The 13,113-nt window shown below is 45.0% G+C and overlaps 1 protein-coding gene and 1 pseudogene across 2 annotated transcripts in view; one reads left to right on the top strand and one right to left on the bottom strand.

The window, feature by feature from the left end:
* The window catches only part of FRMPD4 (FERM and PDZ domain containing 4), a 422,856-nt gene that overhangs the window by 282,590 nt on the left and 127,153 nt on the right, over positions 1 to 13,113 (bottom strand). The gene's annotated exons all lie outside the window — the stretch shown is intronic.
* On the top strand, positions 1,142 to 2,154 carry LOC118719935 (annotated as a pseudogene).

Here is a 13,113-nt window from a genome sequence, read left to right as displayed (position 1 = left end):
GGGATCCAGCTGACAACCCAGACGTGTGACCAGAATAGAAACCAGGACCTTCAGTCCCCAGGCCAACACTCTATCCACTGAACCAAACCAGCCAGGGCAATACATCAGCTCTTGAAGACCTGCTCCATGACTCTTGCCCTTTAAGTTGACTATTGTCACAGGCCTGCAGACCAACCCTGGGTGCCATGGAAACATGAGAATGTTTGGTTTCATTATCTCTGTTACTGCTTGGCAGTGGCTACCATTTGTACCTCTGAGACATCCTCCTCCTGCCTTTTTGTATTGCTTGGGTAACGATTGCGCTTTATTTCCCCCCTGGTTAAGAAAGCCCTGAGATTTCTTGGGGGGGGGGGGGAGGGGTAGAGGCGTCACTTTATTTAATCCTTTTATTTGCTCTGTGAACAGGTTAACTGCCATCAGTGGTCTTACAGGAGAGATGAACCCTAGCCACCTTCCTGCCTCCCTTCCTTCCTTTTCTTCCTTCCTCCCTCCCTTCCTGCTTCCCTCCCTCCCTTCCTCCTTCATTCCCTCCTTCCCTCCCTCCCTCCCTCCTTTCCTTCCTTCCTTCCTTCCTTCCTTCCTTCCTTCCTTCCTTCCTTCCTTCCTTCCTTCCTTCTCTCCTTCATTCCTTTCTAACTTCTTCACTCTCTTCTTTCCTTTCAGCCTTCCTTCCGCACTTCCTTTCATCAATCCTTCCTTCCTTCTATCCATCATTCCTTTCTTTTTTCATCCATTCTTCCTTCCTTTATTCCTTCCTTACTTCCTCCCATAAATCACTCTGTCCTTCCTTCCATCCTTTCTTTTTCTTCCTTCTTTCCTTCCTCCCTCTCTCCTTACCTCCCTCCCTCCCTCCCTCCCTTTCATATAAGATTTGTCTTGTAAAAGATATGTTTTTCTTGATTTTAGAGTGAGAAGAAGAGAGAAACATCAGTGACGAGAGACAATCATGGATTGGCTGCCTCCTGCATGCCCCACACTGGGGATCAAGTGTACATTGGGGGCATGTGCCCTGATCAGGAATCGAACCCCTACCTCCTGGTTCTTAGGTCGACACTCAACCATGCCTGCTGGGGTGTAGCCAATCTTATTTGTATCTTTCAACAAAGGTCCAGAAGTAGAACTGTCTGTTTAAAGATTGTACATATTTTGATTGACTTTAGAGACAGAGAGAGAGAAACATCAATTTGGAGTTCCACTGACTGATGCATTCATTAGTTGATTCTTGTATGTGCCTTGACCAGGGATTGAGCTCTGCAACCTGGGCCTATTGGGAAGACGCTCTAACCACTTAATTCTCCTGCAGGGTGAAAGTCTGTATACTTTAAGGCTTTCAGTAAATCTTGTCCAAGGACCATTTGCCAGCAGAGCATGGGGGTCAAGTGTCTCCATTCTGGAATATGGCATTTCCCTCTCCAATATGGCACAACTCACCCCTGGGGGGGCACGTCCAGGTCTTGGGTCCCACCCTCATGATGCCCTCTCTTGGTTTGCAGATCCCCTGGATAACTAGCCATGGCCTTGTTCAACAAGGCCAATTGCCAGGCAATGACTTTAGCCCTCAACATCATGGGATGGATCTTTACCATGGTTTCCATGGGCCTGCCTAATTGGCGCATATGGTACATAGAGAGCAGCCCCAGGGAGCTGGCTAGTGTAGGGATGTGGAAGGTCTGCACTTACCAGCCCAATGGCCATCAGAGAACACCCATAGCATGTCACCGCTACACCTACAGTGACACCTACCTGCCATTGGATATCCTCCTCGCTCAGCATCTGCTGCTGGCCTCCAGCCTCCTTGCTTTCCTGGGGCAAGGGCTCATGGTCATGGGCCTGCGGAGAGGGTACTCTATGCAGCTTCAGAAGGACACCACCTGCGGCCTGTTCTTCACTTCCAGAATGCTGAGCATCACAGCTGGTGCATTTATCTCTATCGCCGTGATCTGTAACTACTACGCCGTGATAAATGAAAAGGCCATACACTTCCCACCCTCCTTCCACATCCCCTACAGGCCGGACCGGCAGGAGATGGGGAGCACCGTGTATCTGGCAATTCTGGCTGCATTGCTTATGCTGTTGAGTGGGCTGTTTACCATCTCTTTCCAGCAGCCCCATGTACTCCCAAGTCTCCCACGTGTGAAATTTTCAGTTGCATAGCTTTGCAAATCCACGATGAGCAGTTTATGGGGGTGAAGTAACCATGAAATAGATTCAAGGACTCATGACCATGATGAAGGTCATCTTTAGCAGCAAGTGGTCATATTCTGCTTTGTACAAATTGGGCTCATCGATTGGTTAAGGAACTTTCATTAAAAAAATTCCAAAGAAACCACTTTCCACCTGTCTTACTGAATCTGGTTTTTAATTATTATTGGGTAAACTCATGTCCTGGTGCACGAAATTTGTGCCCATTAAAGTAAGGTGACCAGACGTCCCGCTTTTGGTGGGACAGTCTCGATTTATAACAATTTGTCCCGCATCCCGAGGCATTTTAAAAACGTCCAAAAGATTTAAAAGATTCTTTAAAAAAAATCGGGACTTTTTTAAAAGGCCAATAGACGTGGGACAAATTGTTAAAATTTGGGACTGTACTGCCTAAAGCGGGACATCTGGTCACCTTACATTAAAGGGATTAATTAGAGGAAATATTTTACTATTGCTATTTGCCCTTTCTCTATAATAGATAAGTATCAGAGGTGAATGAAAATTAGTAAAATGTATATGGAAATATTCCTCCTATGAGAGTCTGGGGCACACCACGGGACTCAGAGTCAAGTCCCTGCCACCCCTGTGAGCCTCAAAATTGTGCGAGACCAAGTACCAGCTGGCCTTACCCCCAATTGGGCTAGATCCAGATCCGGCTGGTCCCACTTTTGTCAAGCCCTGCCAGATTGGGAGGGGGGGTGGGAGACACAGCATCAGGCCTCCTGGTTCAGCGCCAGGGTCAGGACATGGCCTGAGGTCTCCCAGCCCTGTCTGGGAATGGGATGTGTGGCCTGAGGTCTCCCAGCCTGGGCCAGGTGGCGTGCATGACCTGACGTCCCCTGTCAAGCTCCACCAGTTGGTCATGTGGCCTGAGGTTCCCCTTCAACCTTTACAGGGTCGGGGTGTGGCATGAGGTCCCCCTTGAAGCCCTGCTAAGTGTGGGGCAGGGTGAGGGTAGTGGCCTGAAGTCCCCTGTCAAGCTCTGCCAGGTGGGGGGCATGGCCTGAGGCCCCCATCCAGCCCCATGGAGGCGCAGCCTCAGGTCTTGCTGATTGCTCATTAAGGCTCTTTACAGGAACTCGGCCTATGCTGTGGGCGCAGCCATCTTGTGTACAGAAACCCTGCCTCCACTGTGGGCGCCACCTTCTTTGTGGTGGAGTTATGGTCAATTTGCATATTCCCTCTTTATTGTATAGGATAATCAATGCTATACACCCACTGTGAGGAAATGAGAGTTGCTGGGATTCTCACAGCTCCCTCTCAAACTCCCACTAAAAACAACTGGCCTGAGCTTCCAGGGCATGGCCCTAACCCCTCTCCACCACATGCACTTCCCCAAATGTGCCAAAGCAGCAGAGCGGGAGGAATCCCCCTTCCATGACCACACTCAACAGTGACCACGCTTTTGCCATATTTGCTTTCTCTCTCCTTCCTTTCCTTTTTTCCTTTAGTTTTCTTTCTCCGGAGAACTTTAATGCAAACCTCAGACATCACGTTCCTTCATCCATTTGCACTTCAAAATTATTCTCTAAAAAAAAGGACATTTCCTTGCAATAGTAGCAGTGTCACCTAAGACCATCGGAAAACACAGATATTTACATTATGATTTATAACAGTAGCAAAATTACAGTTATGAGGTAGCAAGAAAAATAATTTTATGGTTGGGGGTCACCACCACATGAGGAACTGCATTAAAGGGTTGTGACATTAGGAAGGTTGAGAACCACTGGTCTAGAGCATGTTGCTCATAACTAAGGATGCATGCAAATACTGCAATGCATTTGAAAAGTGTTCATTATTCAATTGTCGTATTTGTTTGGACTGGAGAAATATACATGATGGTTAACAACATCTATGAGGCCAAAGCAATGTGACAACGGAACATGGACCAAATCGTACTCGGTGACCTGAGAACCGGGTCCCTGAGCATCACTATCGGCACAGGACCTGCCGTGACACTGCAGAGTGTACAGAGAAGAGCGGCTCTCAGGGAAAGTGGAACTCAGTCACCTGAACAGTGCCGCGAGATCCCACTTGCCATCGAATGACTGGTGTGCGACCCAAATGCGTCCCTCAGGTCATTTCACTACCCAGTTTCCCATAAGACTGGTTTGGCCGCAAGAAATGGATTGGCCCATGTCGCATCTTTACTTCCTATGTTCCAAGAAATGTTTAGGGAGTGAAATACGCCAGAAATGAGTGGGAAAACTGTGGACATGCACACACAGGTTTCATAGTTTCGCAGGCCCAGTGAGAACGTCATCAGTGGGATAAAAGTGGGAAAATAGGAGGAAAAACAAATGTAATATAAGCTACGGGTCATTCATAGAAGTCCATTGGCCACAAATAACCACATGCATTCTGTCCAAATATTAGAAAAGTGATTGAAACTTTCAAAAACAAAAAACAAAAACATTTAGGGATCAAAAAATAACCTTTCATTGAAGTTTGCAATCATGATGCTTTTTTCCCCCCAAGAATTGCGGAGCCTGCCTACATTCATTAGCAATTCTTTGGTGACATAGGTTGTTCCACCTTCTCTGGACCACACTCTTGCTTCTCCCCTGGATGGTAACGCTTAAAGCTGAGAATCTGGTAACCACTTCCCCACTCCACCCAGGTGCCTTCCTTTCTGCTGCCAAAACACCCTCCCAAAATGTTTTTACCCCAACTGAACAGCATTTTACATTAAAAGGCCTTTCTGCATGTTTTTTTTTTTTTCAGGTGAAAATTTCTTTTGTTTTATATATATATATATATATATATATATATATATATATATATATATATATATATATATTTTAATTTCAGAGAGGAAGGGAGAGGGAGAGAGTGACAGAAACATCAATGATGAATCATGGATCAGCTGACTCCTGCAAGCCCCCTTTGGGGATTGATCCCACAACCTGGGCATGTGCCCTGACATGGAATAGAACAATGGCATCCTGGTTCATGGGTAGATGCTCAATCACTGAGCAAGAATGACCTGGCCAGGTCAAAATACCCTTTCCTCTACATCACATGTGTCAAACACAAGGCCCGCGGGCCAAATCCGTCCCGCCAGGCCTTGCAATGTGGCCCGCACCGCGCTGTCATCACTGCACTCCGCTGCGTTTCCATCACAATGACAGTTTATGACAGTTCAGTAAACCATTCGGCCCGCGATTTAGGCTGGATTTTAGATTTTGGCCCCTTCTCTGATTGAGTTCGACACCCCTACTCTACATGCTAACTGCTGGACACCTAACTTTCCTTCCACTCAACCACTGAGCCACTTTGGCAGGGTAGAAAATATCATTCCTTATAAATAATTTTTTTTATCATGAAGTCCTGATATCATAAATGAACAGCAAAGCAAGAAAACCATAGAAAGGACTATTTCCCCCAATTACCTTTTATCTAATGGTTAATCCTCCTCAAGGTTCATTCTGAAAAGCCGCAGCTGACCTCACAACCATTGGCACTGGACAGGATGAATGACTGTTTCAAAGAAACTGTGCGACCATGGGGGTCAGAGGGGACCTGAACTCTCAGAACACCTCATGAGGAAAACAACTTCCCAGGACAGGTTCTTTCTTTCCGTAACCCTCAACGCCACATCCCAAGCAAACACCATAAACTCGACATTTCCAAATATCACACAACATACTGCTAGAATTTGTGCGCATGCCTTCTAAATCCTAACTGTAATCGTCCCACTCAGGGATGCACAGTTTCTCTCTGCCCCTCAATGAACAATTCTAAATAGTCCTGCCTCCTTGAACATTGGCAGTAATGATCATTTTCATCTCACGTTTGCAATTAAAAAGCTAGTGAGTAATAAACAAACATAACAGAAAAGTATCTTAATGAATACATGCCTTCAGAAAGATCATCCTTAATTTTAGTGTTAATCAAAATCCAAGCAATGTATACTACGTGGATTCAGTAATACAATAATGTGTTATGTTTGAACTGCAATAATTGTTCCCTTGAAGGAAGGAAGGAAAGAAGGAAGGAAGGAAGGAAGGAAGGAAGGAAGGAAGGAAGGAAGGAGGGAGGGAGGGAGGGAGGGAGGGAGGGAGGGAGGGAGGGAGGGAGGGAGGGAAGGAGGGAAAGGAGGGAAGGAGGGAAGGAAAGAAAGGAGGTAAGGGAGGAAAGGAAAGATGGAGGGATGAAAGGAAGGTTAGAAAGATGGCAAGAAGGAAGAATGGAAGAAGGAAGAAAGGAAGGCAGGAAGTATGAAAGGAAGGATAGAAGAATGGATGAATAAATGGCAGAAAGGAATTAAGGAAGGAAGAAAAGAAAGATGGAAGGAAAGGAGGAAGGGAGGAAGGGAGAAAGGGAGGAAGGAAGGAAGGAAGAAAGGAAGGAAGGAAGGAAGGGAAGAAGTTAGAAAGGAATGAAGAAGGTAGGAAGGAAAGGAGAGAAGGAAGGAAGGAATGAGAGCAGGTGGGAAGGAAGGAAGGAAGGAAGGAAGGAAGGAAGGAAGGAAGGAAGGAAGGAAGGAAGGAAGGAAAAGAAAGAAATGAAGGAAGGAAAGAAGGTACGAGCAGGGCCAGCACCATCAGTGGGTGCAGGCAGCAATTGCTGCCCCAATCACCCCTTAGGAGCAGAGGGAGGTGGTTGGGGCAGCAATTGAGCTGCCAGCACCTGCAGCTCGCACCCACTGACTGCACTGAAAGATGGGGGCCACAGGTGGGAGCACCAGGCAGGACCACAGTGGGTAGGAGCAAAGAATTTTCAGTAACTGCCATCGACCTGAGGACAGCGACCACGGGCTGCCTTGGTCTGGCGCCCCCTCATCTGCTCCACCATCCCACCACAGCCGATGCCCACCATGTTTTCACTCTGCCGCCTGCAGCTGTCACTTGCCATGTTCCCCGTATGCCCCCTGGTGGTTAGTGCAGATCACAATGACTGGCTGTTGGGTCTATTTGCATATTAGGGTTTTATATATATATAGATAGATAGATGTGGGACATCCGAGAGACACTTCCATTTTAATTCAGTCTGAGCCCAAACAAACTTTGGTTGGTTGGCTTGTTCAAGCATAGAAAGGCAGACTCAGGGTTCTAATCTTTCGTTGAAAAAGTTATGATTACAAGTTTACTCTGCTTGACATCATAGACCCAACAAGGTCATGAAAGTAAAGCAGAATTTTTCAGAAATTATAAAGCATAGCTGAGCCCTTGTGTAACCTAGACTTCCGTTTTCACAGGTGAAAATACAACCCAGGGGTACAGTGTCCTCAGGCGCTTTTCCTGTGTCAACTGGTTGGCACTGTTATATATCAAGCCACCTTCCCTTTTTCCAAAACATCAGCTGTGGCAGTTGTGTTATCATGGCCAGCCTCTATAACTATGAGTCCAAAAAAGAAATGTGTGCCAAGGGTTGCCTTCTTAGAAGAAATCTTTGCAATGCACAAAACACTCTCTGCACCTTCGGCAGTGAGTCCTGCATGGTGCGATTTCAAGCTGATCATTGCCTATCCGTAACTATTGTTGAAAATTAGCCCATTTCTCGAGTTTGTGCATATGGCTCTTAAAATGTGTCATTTTCTCTATGATTCATAGACTTTCTTCCAGTTTCAATCAAACAGATGTTTATCTTGAAAGGGGGTATTATAAAATAATGCTTTTAAAACTTTGGGGACATTTATGATGGTTAAAAATGCAGTTAGAAAAATACACTATGCTGCCTTGGTCCTGTGGGAAACCACGAATGAGGGGTAGACGTGGTGCAGGTATTTAAAATGTCTGGCGACATTTCCATTTCTTAGAAAGTGGGGAGATGAATCGCGGTCATATTTACTTGGTCCATATGGTGCCTTCACACTACATGGGCACCTTGCTACTGAGGCAAGATTTTAAGGGTGAATTTTTCAGGAAGATAGAATAAACAACATAGTGGGCTTATTAGTGAATTGCATGTCTACGTTATAAACATTAAATTATGTTAATAAGAAACTTTAAAAATCAAGTTTCAAAAAATGCCACGGGGGGTGCACAATTAGTATGGCTCAGTGGTTGAGCGCCAACCTATGAAACAGGAGATCAAGGTGAATTTCCAGAAATTATAAAGCAAAGCTGAGCCCTTGTGTAACCTAGACTTCTGTTTTCACAGGTGAAAATACAACCCAGAGGTACAATTTCCGGTCAGGATACATACCAGGGTTGTAGGCTCAATCCCCAGTAGATGAACCACACGGGCTATGGTAAAATGGATATTTTAATATATGGATGGATTCATGCATGGGTGGGGTCCAGCCAGCCTGGCCAGGGGGAGGGGACATGGGCAGTTGGCCGGCCTGCCTGCTGGTTGAACTCCTGGTTGAGGGGACAATTTGCATGTTAGCCTTTTATTCTATAGGACATACACTGAGTGGCCAGATTATTATCCATTCAGAGATCATCATAATCTGGCCACTCAGTGTGTAAGTGTGGACCACATAATGAAAACTAAGCAATCGCAAATTCTAATTGGATAGAAGACTTCTCAACCATAAAAGTCAATTTGTTCCCCAGGCCCCAGTATATTACTTCTGAGGACATTATGATAGAGATTTCAGTTTAAAATACAAGACACACTACACATGTACCTTTTGTCCCACTTGAGATGGTCTCAAGTGGATTTAAAGAAGGAAGAGGACTCCGAAGTGATGCCAAACAAGGAAGAGGGCAGATTAGCTGCTGATGGGTAAACAGTGTTGGAAGGATGAAGAGCTGATGGAGGACCGGAGCCCACGGCCGGAGTGCCAGTGCTTTCCTGCTTTTCCAACTCCCCACTGCCTGACTTACATGGACAGTAACAAACAAACCACACAATACTATATGAAACAGATAATATTTTAAAACGAATAATACTTTTGGGGAATATAAAAAGGAAAACAGATTGGATTCATTTAAAATACTTTCCTTTCTCGGCCTGTGTGGTTCAGTGGTTGAGTATCGACCTATGAACCAGGAGGTCAAGGTTTAATTCCAGATCAGTGCACATGGGCTCTATCCCCAGTAGGGGGCATGCAGGAGGCAGCACATCTGTGATTCTCTCTCATCGATATTTCTCTCTCTCCCTCTCCCTGCCTCTCTGAAATCATTATATACATATATATATATATATATATATATATATATATATATATTTTTTTTTTTTTTTTAATAAATTACTTTCCTCTTCTGGAATATTTTGATTTGTGTTTTGGGCAAAGATAGCAGTCGCATCATAGAAATAAAAGCCAGCACAGTGGAGATTACATTAAAGAGCTTACAGCTTTGACAAAGCATCAAAGGAAAGTGTTTTTCTGTACTCAGTGAATTTTTTTGAATGTGGAGAATTTTCTTGTCTTCAAATATGAAAAGATTATCAAACTGCAGCTTGCGCTTGGTAAAAGTCTATTGTAAACAACAGCAAAACCCCACACCCATTATCTTAATTAGAAAACCTGTTAGCGACAGAAATATATTGACAAATATATTGACTAAGGGGAAGATAATTAATTTGTACACATCAAGAACTCCATTTACGAATATAGTCTCATGTCTGTAAAAAGAAAAGTAAAATAAACTGGGGACAGCATGTTTGAGAATAGAAAATAACTTGTTAGAAATAAGCCAAAATAACAAGATAATGAAGAAAATTTCAAATTGCTGTTGGGTTAACTGGCAGTGTTTATTTGATAATTCATTAAAATGGCTGTTTCTCTTCACAATGCATTAAATATATGTTTAAAAATCCCAAATGTTATACTTGAGAACAATTAACAAACATAGGAAAATGTGTTCCTTTGTCAAGCTCAAGAAATGCCTTTGAATATAAGCGAGAAGTTACGGTTTAAACAAAGAGCTAGGTGAGGAAAAGCTGGCACATGCTCATTAGCTGGCCCTGAGCATCCTTCCATGATTTGACTAATTTCAGCCTTAAAGGATGTATTTAGGAGTACTTGCTGGCCATGTGTTATAACTACATTCACTTCATTGGAAAAAATGAGCTCCGGCCCAGCCTCAGACACAAAGTCAAGTTCTCACTTGGTGTCCCACGCTTCAGAAAGGAAGATGGGGTTTCATCAGAGAACTCTGAGAAGGACAAGAGTACAGGGCTTTACTTATAAGGCATGACAAGCTGATTCTTTAAAAAAATACATATTTTTATTTATTTCAGAGAGGAAGAGAAAGGGAGAGAGAAACGATGATGAGAATCATGGATAACCTGCCTCCTGCACATCCCCCTAGTGAGAATAGAGCCTGCAACCTGGGCAGGTGCCCTGACTGGGGATTGAACCGTGACCTTCTAGCTCTGTGGTTGGCAAGCTGTGGCTCATGAGCCACATGCGGCTCTTTGGCCCCTTGAGTGTGGCTCTTCCACAAAATACCACGGCCTGAGCAAGTCTATTTTGAAGAAGTGGCATTGGAAGAAGTTTAAGTTGAAAAAACTTGGCTCTCAAAAGAAATGTCAATCGTTGTACTGTTGATATTTGGCTCTGTTGACTAATGGGTTTGCCGACCACTGTCCTAGCTCATAGGTCAATGCTCAACCACTGAGCCATGCTGGCCAGGTGACAAGGAGATTCATGTCTTCTATTTGTTGGCTCAACCAGCTGTGGTCATTTTTGAACCTATCACCTATTTCCATCCTCTTAAGACATGAGAACATGGAAGCTACACAGGATCCCTCCTGGTCCTTAAAGCAACAGATCTCCTCTAGAGCCTCAACAATATTCTAAAAAAATATTGAACTCAAGTGTATGCAGATGGGATTGACTTAAGCCCAACCCCACACTGTTGAATCCAGTTGACCTTGGGGCTAGAAGGGCCTTGGCCTGGCTTCTATTGAGGTCTGGAGACCCCTAACCTTAGAATAGCAAAGCAGAGTCGGGTGGTAGCTCGCACTGAGCACATTTCCATAAGTGACCGTTCTGTGGTGACCAGTAAGAGACATGTAAAGGGAGAGTGAGCAGCACATTGGTCTGGTTAAGAAGTGGTCAAAGAGATGAATCCAGAACACAGCAGCCTCCTCTTCCCAAGGCTGGCTCCCTGGTGTCACTGTCTGCCCCCCCCCCCCATTTGTACTGGGGCTCAGGTCTGGTTCCATGTACCAAGCAACTCTCAATACCCTTGGTAACATCCTGGTCCCCATGGGCTGCTCAAAGCTTTCTTTACTGCTGCTGGTTTCCAACCCAGGGCACAGAGCTACTGACAGCCCGAAGCCCGGTCAGCTCACCGGCTTCCTTTATGCACTGGGCATGCTCCCCATCCTGTTACATTCAATTGTCAGGCCCTGACTGCTGGCTTGATCATACTTGGCTGATATACCTGGCCCAAGTCATAACTCTATTTGCTTTGAGAGCTGAAGCCACTTCTTTATTTTTAAAGTTATATTTTATTATGTTTTATAAATGGTTTTATTGATTTCACAGAGGAAGTGAGGAGAGATAGAAACATCAATGGTGAGAGAGAATTATAGATCAGCTGCCTCCTGAATGCCCCCTGCTGGGGATCGAGCCCGCAACCCGGGCATGTGCTCTTAACCGAAATCAAACCCAGGACTCTTCAGTCCACAGGCCAACGCTCTACCCACTGAGCAACACCAGCTCGAGCCATCCTGGGATTGAACCTTCAACCCGGCCAGGCCCAAATTTACTTGTCTCTCCTCTGAATGCCCCACTCAGAATGGGGACATACTTGCTACACTATTCTCCGAGTCTGCCCCAAACATGCCACCAGAAGCTAGGGTTCTAGAGCTGAAATGCTGACTGAGACCCACAGGCATGGAAACCCACTCACACATGCTTCTGTGGAAAACACAGGCCGTATCTCATCAAATCTCAGCTGCCATTGCTTATGAGTCCCACTTTGATTTTCCAAGAGATGTCAACATAGGAGAAATGTTCTACTTCCTCGAAATATAAAAACAAACAAAAGTTTTCTAAAACAATACCCACTGCATGAGCCACTCTGGTATTTTCTGTCCTGTGCTATTTCATTCTTTTAAAATCCTGCTTGTCGCCACCTGAGTTGATTTATTTACCCGCTGCCTGGTTAGGAGCTATAATTTGAAAATACAGAAGGTCCCTCACAGGCAGGCAAAGGCCCATTAATACTTCTGATGGACTCAGCTTCAACCACAGCCCACAGGCCTGAATCGCCGGAATCCTGCCTTGCCCCAGCGTGCCCCCTCCCGCTCACCTCTGATGCTCCTGCCAGGTTGCTTTTTAAAAAATATATTTTTATTGTTTTAAGAGTGGAAGAGAGAGGGAGAGATAGAAACATCTATGATGAGAGAGAATGACTGATGAGCTGCCCCCAGCATGCCCCTTACTGGGGATCTAGCTTGCAACCCGGGCATGTGCCCTGACCAGGAATTGAACCGTGACCCTGGTTCATAGGTTGACACTCAAGCCCTGAGCCACGCCGGCCGGGAGGGATCCTCTTCTTGAAGTCCCTTGAATTTCAAGATACCAAGCACACTGCTCAGGGCACATGGCCAAGTTGTGGGCTGGATCCCCAGTGGAGGGCATGCAGGAGGCAGCCCATCCATGACCCCCTCTCATCATTGGTGTTTCTCTCTCTCTCCCCCACTTTCTCTTTCTCTCTGAAATCAATTTTAAAAAATTAAATAAATAAATAAATAAATAAATAAATAAAAGTGAATAAGAAATAAGAGTTAACCTACAATAAAATTTAAAAATAAACACTCGTAATGCACTTCTACTGAGGATTTTTAAATGTTTCCACTTTCCAGGTGGCATTTAGCTGGGTAGCTTTCTTTTTGATTGTTCTTCAGGCTGGTTACCCAATGCCTCTTCTAAAAGTCTTTGTCAGGCCCTAACTGGCTTGGCTCACTGGATACAGCATCAGCCTGCAGACTGAAAGGTCCCGGGATTGATTCTGCTCAAGAGCATGCACCTTGGTTGCAGGCACATCCCCAATAGGA

This window comes from Pipistrellus kuhlii, unplaced genomic scaffold (assembly GCF_014108245.1).
Source record: "Pipistrellus kuhlii isolate mPipKuh1 unplaced genomic scaffold, mPipKuh1.p scaffold_m20_p_16, whole genome shotgun sequence".
Classification (NCBI taxonomy): domain Eukaryota; kingdom Metazoa; phylum Chordata; class Mammalia; order Chiroptera; family Vespertilionidae; genus Pipistrellus; species Pipistrellus kuhlii.
The sequence above is the reverse complement of the archived record's forward strand: the minus strand, read 5'-3'. Positions and strand labels throughout refer to the sequence as shown.